The 9,816-nt window shown below is 43.8% G+C and overlaps 1 long non-coding RNA gene across 1 annotated transcript; it reads right to left on the bottom strand.

Annotated features, from left to right (window-relative positions):
* Positions 1-8,700: 8,700 nt before the first annotated feature.
* Positions 8,701-9,547, bottom strand: LOC132888779 (uncharacterized). The gene is made up of 3 exons (XR_009654974.1): positions 9,291-9,547; positions 9,129-9,190; positions 8,701-8,977 (listed from the first exon to the last, which is right to left on the bottom strand). It is a non-coding gene; the product is annotated as an uncharacterized LOC132888779 (long non-coding RNA).
* Between the last annotated feature and the right edge of the window lie 269 nt (positions 9,548-9,816).

Here is a 9,816-nt window from a genome sequence, read left to right as displayed (position 1 = left end):
TTTAACATATCTGCATTTACATCCGCCTCTCCCGCACACACTCTGACAAACTGGGTTTTCACGCCCAAACCACAGGAAGTCCATACAAGGTTATAGAAACCCTAATGAGGCTGAGGTGACAATCTAGTTTAAAAAAAAAAAGTTCGAAAAATTACAGTGGGCGCTTTTCTAATATTCTTATGCGGCTATTGCAAAAGTGTATGGTCCGACAAAGGGGGGGTCACGGGCACCCCAGGACCCCTCCAGCTATGCCCCTGCCTATTCATTTTTTAGCCATGTTGAATTTAGTTCATTTGGTCCACGGCAGGCGTCACTTATCTGCGCGATCTTCACGAGACTTGTACGAGACTTCAAAACGTGAAGTGTCAGCCAGGTGTCAGTGCCGCCATTTTGAAAACTGTTTTCCAAACGGAATATTGCACAAAAACGAGTCTAAATAATGATTACTGCCTACTTTTTTCAAACTTTCCTGATTGCTATCAAAACAAACAAAATTTCCAGCTTGATTACATCAGCATTCAAAGAGTGTGCATGCGTCTTTTGACAACCCCTGTGTCTGAAATCACTCCCGACTCACTATATAGTGGGGACGCCATTTTGTAGTGCTGTCCGAAACCTTAGTGAGGATTATTAACACCCTATATAGTGCACTCAAAGTGTACAACTATGGTCACTAACCAAAGCGATATATCCCATCATGCGTTGCGGTCATGCTGAAAGAAATCAAATTAAAAGTCTCAAATTTGATTTAATAAAAGGAAGTGGCAAAGGAGAAAGTATTCAGCCTTGATTTAAAAAAAGAACTAAAATGTACAGTTACTTTGTATTTATTAATGTGGGAAAAACGCTCAGTATAATATGTATTTATCACAAAAACGCATGCATGTATTTATTATTTTGAAAACCGACCAGCCGCCTGATTTGACACATTTTAATTGTACGACAGTGATGACGTAAATGCCAGCGCGATGGAGTAGTGTCCGAAAGTGGTTTTTCAATTTACCAATGAGCTTACAATATAGTCCTCTATAGAGTAATTACCTATATAGGGAGTAGGGAGTAGTGAACGAGTGAGCGATTTCGGCCATTTCTTTGGCATATGGACTGATATATTACATAGCATATTTCAAACACTCATAACTTATTATAGCAGTGACAAAATAGCTATAAAAATGAATTCCTATATTTAATAAAATGAGATAAATAGAATTTTGATAATTAAAAAAAATTTGCCTTCGGTGGCCCTTTAAGCCGGGCTCCTCCGCCACATTCAGTATATGAATGTTTGATCTTTGCATCCTCGTTCCAAGTCCAAGCATTTTTCCTGTAGGTTCTCCACATTCTTCTCGAGCTTGTGTACGGTGTTCTGTAGAGATGTTATATCATCCAAACAAGCGGAAAGCCCGCACTCCATATCCGATAGAGTCATTTTAATCGTTTCCATGTCGGTGTTCCTTGCAATTTCCATTTTAACCACTTGTAGTTCCAATTTAATCACACCAAATTCCACAGCCAGCGCATCCTTCAGCTCTTTTTGGAAAAGACCAGCTATTTGCGTTTTGAGTGAGGACAGCAGCTCAGCATTCATGTCCGTCATGCTGGTCTGCTCAGACATGTTGCTAGCGCTAGCTGTATTAGTGCCTGTCTTGCTGGTGGTGGTCTGCCCTGTGTACCTGTATTTACGTAGGTTACTCACCATTTACATGAAAAAAATAAAGCAGAAAACAGTTGAAGACTCTAGTGGTACTGTAGGTGGTTTTCCTGTATATTAATGTTGATGTAGGGACCAAATAAGAAGTTAAATCAAGTTTCTTGCAGAGCTCATGACCTCCTCCATTTTCTGCTCGCTAGCGCCCCATAATGGTGGATTTCTTTGAAGAAAATTTAAAAATCGATGTTCCACAAACCCCACTTTGAACACTAGATACAGGAAAGTCCTCTATATAGTGTTCATTGATGCACATGTATTCTGGTGAACAGTAACAAAACAGAATACATGTGCATCAATGAGAATGGGGATGAGAGTGTAGTGAAGATGCAAGGAGGAAACATAAAGAAAGTTGGTGAATTCAAGTACCTGGGGTCAACTGTACAGGAAAATAGGGGCTGAGATAGTGAGGCAGGCAGGGTGGAGCAGTTGGAGAAGGATTTCGGGATTCATTTGTGATAGGAAAGTCCCAGCAAAATTGAAAGGTAAGATGTATAAGAGAGTAGTGAGACCGGCTGTGATGCATGGATGGGAGACCGTACCCTTAAAAAAGAGACAGGAGGCAGAGATGGAGGTGGTGGAGTTGAGGATGTTAAGGTTTGTGATGGGAATGATAAGGTTGGACAGGATAAGGAACGAGCACATCAGAGGGACAGCACATGTGGAGAGCTTGGGAATTAAGCTAAGAGAGATGAGACTGAGATGGTATGCACACATCCTGAGAAGAGATGCAGAGCATGTTGGAAGGAGAATGTTGAGGATGGAGCTGCCAGGCCCACCAAAAGGAGGAAGGCTAAAGAGGAGATGCATGGATGTGGTGAGAGAGGACATGAAAGTGGCAGGTGTGGTAAAGAAGGATGCAGAAGACAGGGAGCAATGGAGATGAAAGATCTGCTGTGGCGACCCGTAATCGGGAGCAGCCAAAAGAAGCAGAATACAGGAAAGTCCTGTGTAAATCCATGGATACACTTTTCTACATGTTTTTATGTAATGCAGTGCTTTCATTCCTTTATCTTCAGTAGTTACTTTACCCTGGTGAGGGTCATCTAGAGTCTGGATGGGACACTAGTGCATCTCTGGGCACTATACACACACTCATGCACACACACATTCACACATAGGGTACTTTAGTGTAGCCAGTTCACCTACTGGCATGTTTTTGGGAGAAAACCGGAAGAAACCCACACAAACACTGGGGAGAACACGCACAGAAACTCTGTATAAAGAGCAGGTAAGAGCTCAGGAGTCTGAGCGAGTTAAGATATGAGTCGGACGGGAGACAGCTGACGCAGTACGTTGCCCTTTTTTAAAACCCATTTTTACAAACATTCAAAAACGTAATGATGGAAATGTTACGTTACTGCACACTGACTGTCCCAAAGGGAATGAGCACACCAGCAAAGAAAATCTCATGTGTGTTCTTACCCTGAGACTGCGGTGTTTTCTGAGCTGTTTACACTTACACACATGTTCTGTATTTACTAAACAAACAACACTCGGTTATCATTGATCTATGTCAATAATTAAAGTTTTAATGGTGTTTGGTCTAATTTTTATTGAGGTGGAATTTTATAGCTGATTATTAAACCAGATTTCGAGTACAGAACCTTTACTGCTGCTGCTGTGTGAGTCGTTTACACCAACATTTATTGACTATGATAAAGATGCAGACATTTGTGTAGCATTTTAAAATGTTTTATTTATTAATTTTTATGTGGTGAATTGGTGTGACAGAGGGAAGACCAGGACCCTCCGTGTGTTCTTCCACTGACTCTGCCGGGGATTGGTAGGGCGGTTCCTCTGTCCTGGTCGAGTGAGGTGTGGTTTCTGTTCCTCCCTGCTGTTGTACAGAGTTACAAATGCTGGTTTCCTGCCCACCATTTTGCTGTCCGTTCCTGTTGGCGCCGTTAAAGCTTCTGAGTAGGACGAATGGGTCACATAGCCGAAGCGTCTCGAGCGGTCGTTCTCCATCATCACCTGTAGAGGACAGCGAGGAGATGCAGAAAGCAAAGAATGAGCATTACACTCGCACTAAACTCTAATAAGAACAGCGATGTTATGTTCGTATCAGGGTACTGGTAATGCATCTCCCCATAGTCCATACATACGTCTTCTTTGTTAAAGGTAATTTCAGGCAGGAGCTATACAAAATAGAGTATATGAAATAAACACCCCACTGCACACTTGTCTGCTTGTGCTACGAGTGCTCACTGGTTTTGACATAATAGAGTGAGTAAAGTCAAAGGGCAAAGTCAACATCCAGTGTGTTAATTAAGCCAGTCAAAAAGCTGAAAATGTGAGACAGCATAACACAGCTGTGCAAGACCTTGTCTAAAAGCATGAACATAAACTTAAGCTTAAATGACTTTACTGCTGTACCTTGCTGTTCTTGGTGTGGTGCCTCTCGTCCTTCTGCTCCCTTTTCTTCTTAACATTCTCCTTCTGGTCTTCGCCCTCCTCAGTCTGTTCTTGACAGGTGAGAGTTTTAGTCTGGGGTGAGTACAGCTCGGCCTCCTCTGCCTCCATAACGTCATGACAGGTGTGACTTGTAGTGGGGGGTGGATACAGCTTGGCGTCCTCTGCCTCTGTAATGTTACCACAGGTGTGAGTTGTAGTGAAGGGTGAGTACAGCTCGGCCTCCTCTGCCTCCGTAAAGTCAACAAAGGTGAGAGTTTTACTCTGGGGTGAAGACAGCTCGGCCACTTCTGCCTCGGTAAAGTCACCAAAGGTGAGAGTTTTAGTTTGGAGTGGGTACAGCTCAGCCTCCTCTGCCTCCGTAACGTCACCACAGGTGAGAGCTTTAGACTGGGGTGAGTACAGCTCGGCCAATTCTGCCTCCGTAAAGTCACCAAAGGTGAGGGTTTTTGTTTGGGGTGTGTACAGCTCAGCCAATTCTGCCTCCGTAAAGTCACCAAACGTGAGGGTTTTTGTTCCGGCTGTGTACAGCTCGGCCACTTCTGCCTCCGTAAAGTCACCAAAGGTGAGAGTTTTAGTCTGGAGTGGGTATAGCTCGGCCTCCTCTGCTTCCGTAATGTCACCAAAGTTGAGAGTTGTAGTGAGGAGTGAGTGCAGCTCAGCTTCCTCTGCCTCCGTAACATCACGACAGGTGTGACTTATAGTGAGGGGTGGGTACAGCTCGGCCTCCTCTGCCTCCGTAAAGTCACCAAAGGTGAGAGTTTTAGTTTGGGGTGGGTACAGCTCTGCCTCCTCTGCCTTTGTAAAGTCACCAAAGGTGAGAGTTGCAGTGAGGGGTGAGTACAGCTTGGCTTCCTCTGCCTTCATAACGTCACCACAGGTGTGAACTGTAGTGAGGGGTGAGTACAGCTCTGCCTCGTCTGCCTCCGTAATGTCACCACAGGTGTTAGTTGTAGTGAGGGGTGAGTACAGCTTGGCCTCCTCTGCCTTCATAACATCACCACAGTTGTGAATTGTAGTGAGGGGTGAGTACAGCTCTGCCTCGTCTGCCTCCGTAATGTCACCACAGGTGTTAGTTGTAGTTAGGGGTGAGTACAGCTTGGCCTCCTCTGCCTTCGCAACGTCACCACAGTTGTGAACTGTAGTGAGGGGTGAGTACAGCTCGGCCTCTTCTGCCTCCGTAATGTCACCACAGGTGTGAGTTGTAGTGAGTGGTGGGTACAGCTCGGCTTCCGCTGCCTCCATAAAGTCACCAGAGGTGTGAGTTGTAGTGAGGGGTGAGTACAGCTTGGCCTCCTCTGCCTTCGTAACATCACCACAGTTGTGAATTGTAGTGAGGGGTGAGTACAGCTCTGCCTCGTCTGCCTCCGTAATGTCACCACAGGTGTTAGTTGTAGTGAGGGGTGAGTACAGCTTGGCCTCCTCTGCCTTCGTTACGTCACCACAGTTGTGAACTGTAGTGAGGGGTGAGTACAGCTCAGCCTCTTCTGCCTCCGTAATGTCACCACAGGTCTGAGTTGTAGTGAGTGGTGGGTACAGCTCAGCTTCCTCTGCCTCCATAAAGTCACCACAAGTGTGAGTTGTAGCGAGGGTTGGGTACAGCATGGCCTCCTCTGCCTCTGTAATGTCACCCCAGGTGAGAGCTGTAGTCTGGGGTGGGTACAGCACGGCCTTCTCTGTCTCCATAATGTCACCCCTTGTCACTGCCAGTCGAAGCTCAGGCTCCATCATAGGTGGTGACATGATTACAAGTGTCACATGTTCATCTGAACAAAATGCCACACAAGAAGGAGATAAAATCTCAATTTAATATGGAGAAAAGTGAGAACACAGAGGCAGCCCGTGGACACTGGGAGAACATGTGAAACTTCACACGGACAGTAATCTGAGCTCAGGATCGAACCAAAGAGCCGTGAGGCATCATCACTACCCACTACACCACTGTGCCACCTCCGTGCAAAAGAATATGGAGAAAATAAAACAGTTAAAAGACACTTACCATACATGTAGCCACCATCAGGTCCACCCAACCATCCAGCAGGTGTGGTCACTGGATACTGCTGATGAACAGAAGGAGAGTCATGATGTATGATAAAATGATAAGTCATTTTATGATTAAATCATCGTATGATTTATGATAAAAATCAAAAGTACTTTTCAGGGAAAATGTGAAAGACTGCAAAAAACAATATTTTCTATTATAGTTTTCAGTATTAATTACTGAAGAAATAAAGAGATGTTTATACAGTATAACACAACCAAATGATTCATAGCTCTTTGACTGCAATAGAAACAGTGTTTTACCTGAACATATGGCATCCAAGAGTTGGGTTCTACCTCCATCACTGAGGGTTGGGGGTAGAAGTAGGGTGGGACAGGGTAGGATGAGGGGTAGAATTGGGGTTGAGGGATGGGGTAGGATGAGGGGTAGAATTGGGGTTGAGGGATGGGGTAGGACGAGGGGTAGACGTGGGGTTGAGGGATGGGGTAGGACGAGGGGTAGACGTTTGCCTGAGTCTGAAACTGAAGAAACGGAGTTGGGTTTTAGAGAAACAAATTATTTCAGTAAGAAAGTACAAAAAGAAATGAACATGTCCATCCTGAGGCCTACTGGTGAAATAAATACATTTCTCTGAATAAACAGGTCTGGATATATTACTTATTGTACTGTGACTAATGCTTCAGTATTAAATAATTGTGTCCAATGCTTTAACGCTTATTAAACTATCAAATAACTCAGTGGTTAAGATGTCACACTACTGATCAAAAGACTACAAGTTTAAACGCCAAGCTGCCAGGACTGGGGCTTTGAGCAAGACCCTTAACCCTGAACTGCTCTGTTGTATTAATGAGATAAATGGAAGTTTCTCTGGATAAGGGAAAAATGCCATAATGTAAATGTAAAAACTAGTCAGGGTTCCATAAGATTAATCCTGATCATCAAACTTACAAATTAACAGTCATATTCAGATAGTCAGAACAGGGATGTGGCAAAAACTTACCATTCTCCAAAGAAGATGCTGTGAAATGGGAAGTATTCGCAGTTAAATATGGAATAATCTCTGAAATAAAGTCGCTCGCTGGATGTTAACTGTAGCTGGTCAGACACGGTGTTTGTGAGGACAGTTTGTGTTGAGTGATTGCCAGTGTTGCCTTTTTATACCTGGTCCCATTCTGTGATGTTTTAAAATTGTACCATTTTGTATTCCATTGTTTACGTTCAAAACCTTCCATATTCCAGTTACCATGGCACCTGACCCCTCCTACAGTCAATGTTTTAGAAGCCTTTATATGTCACATGTACACTCAAACCCAGTGAAACTCTTCCTCTGTATTTAACCCATGTGAAGCAGGGAACACACGCATGTACACACAAGTGAACAATGAGCGCACACACACGCACGCCCAGAGCAGTGGGCAGCTATGCTGCAGCGCCCAGGGAGCAGTTGGTGGTTAGGTGCCTTGCTCAAGGGCACTTTAGCCATGATACAGAGGGAGGGTAAAGTGCTGTTCATTCACTCAACTCCCCTCACATTGTACCAGCAACCTTTTCAAGCTGTCTAAATGCCCTAAAACATTTTTCACATTGGTGTCTTCATGGTTTAATCATGACCTACATTATGTCTGAGTGAATGTCAAGATTAACTGATTTTGAATAATAACAGTGTGAATTCATGTTCTTGGGTTTCTCTTCTCCCTAGGGTTGCCACCTGTGTCTGACAAAAATCCTGGACATTTCGACCATCCAATCGACCTTTTTGCTTGTAAGCAACGGCGCCCTTCACACATCTAACCCAAGACAAAAATCGCCCTTCTACGCTGAAACTGTATTGCTCTAATTAGTAAAAATGACGCTTTTGCTAGTTATTTGTTTAGTTAATTGCTTTACATAATATAGCAGGTCTTCATTAGCCTGGCAAGCCAGACTAAATGTGAATATTTAGTCTGGCCTCGATCCGTAGACATTTCTGAAGCGGGTAGGAGGAACAAACCGCTGTCTTTCAAACTGTCTCTGTGCGTATAGGCCAACGCTCTGACCAATCAGCGCAACAGTGACTGTGACGTAGTCAGAGTGACAGAAAGCAGTGGGGGAGACCTTGAAATAAATAATTTTTCAAAATGCGTATTAATTAATAAACATGTTCTAGATATTAAGAAGTTTGGAGATAATGACCACAAGTTTGGAGTCTGTACCACATACATAACATACACTCATTTTTTTTCCCCAAGTGTTTTTCAAGGGTTTGCTTAAACTGTTTTTGAGAGTTTTTATTGAGTGGTGTTTGGGGAAATAATTTCCCTTAAATTTAAAATAACGGGAAAATAAGAAACAATCAAAAAGTAATGTTTCAAAGCTGTTTATTAATTCTTCGTACTGCACAAACTAGCCCCATCCTTTTGGCTACGAGCGGAGCCAGCTGGTAGATCAGACTTTTGCCATAGCCGGTTGGCAAAACGGCGAAAACTTCCTTCTTGAAAAGGAATGAGCGGAGAGCCTCTTCCTGCTCATGTTTCAACGAAAACTCCAAGTCTAATTCTTCTGAAACTGATTCCAAAGCGGAGTCAAACGCGCGCTGTTCACTAGCCGTAGCCATCTTTCCTGCTGCGCTTTCTCCAGCGTCGCGCAGCTTTGTCGTCACTCCTGCAAAAGCCCGCCCAAAGAATCCAAACAAAAACCTTGCGTTGTGATTGGCGGGCACGATTTGATGCCCGGAGTGTTTTTGTTTACATGGTGCGAGGCTAGACCCACTCGCTAGGCAAAAATATTTTTGGCCGCTAGGCGGGTGGGTCTAGTTTACTAGGCTAGGTCTTCAGTATTTTGGTTTATTTCCAACAGTTTTTGGTTGTGGACAACTGGGGGCAGTAGTGGGCACAGGTAAAAGGGAAATACATAATTAAGTTCTGTTTGTTTGCTTATGTGGAATAAAAATAAATAATCTAATTTTTCATTGTATCTAAGAATACCTGAATGTAACAATGTAAGGTGTAGTGTCAAACAGCTTACCTGATTGCTTAGAGTGTGGTGTGTGCTTTGCTTGTGCTTGCCTGTGCCTCTGCTGCTCTTGGCTAAACAAATACATAGGAGGACATGTAACTGATATAACTGGGCACATACAGGAGTATGTTACTACACTACACTATTTCATTTAATTCACCAAAACCTTACCTAATCTTCCATTTATATTTGGTGTTTTTCTTTGCTGCTGCTATGAGTCCTGGCTGATTTTCAATGAATGTCTTGAACTCAGTACAGGACAACTGAAAGTTTAGCCTGACTTGAAGCTCAGCCTTCACCATTGCAACAGAGAGTCTGTTTCTTTTATCAGTCCAAGCCGGTTCCAGGCTAGCACCAACTCTCTGCTGGGCCAGAGGAAAGAACCGCTTACGTCAGCGGGGGGGCGGAGTTGTTAAGACCAACAACAATAACAAGACCATGAAAGATCGCCATTTTTAAGCACCGAGAAGCAGCAGCTGTACAAACGCGAAGTCATCCATTATTATTATTATTATTGTTGTTGTTGCTGCTGCTTCTTCCGTGTTTTTGCTTTGATATTCGCGCCAAGGTTTATGTAAACGTAGCGCCGTAACTGACGTATACAGCGACGTAAGTGACGTATACAGCGACGTAATGACGTGGCTCCGCTTAGTGGCACTTAGCACGGGCAAGCTATGGAAAAGCAAACTGGTTCTCA

This window comes from Neoarius graeffei, chromosome 7 (genome assembly GCF_027579695.1).
Source record: "Neoarius graeffei isolate fNeoGra1 chromosome 7, fNeoGra1.pri, whole genome shotgun sequence".
In the NCBI taxonomy this organism is placed as follows: domain Eukaryota; kingdom Metazoa; phylum Chordata; class Actinopteri; order Siluriformes; family Ariidae; genus Neoarius; species Neoarius graeffei.
The sequence above is the reverse complement of the archived record's forward strand: the minus strand, read 5'-3'. Positions and strand labels throughout refer to the sequence as shown.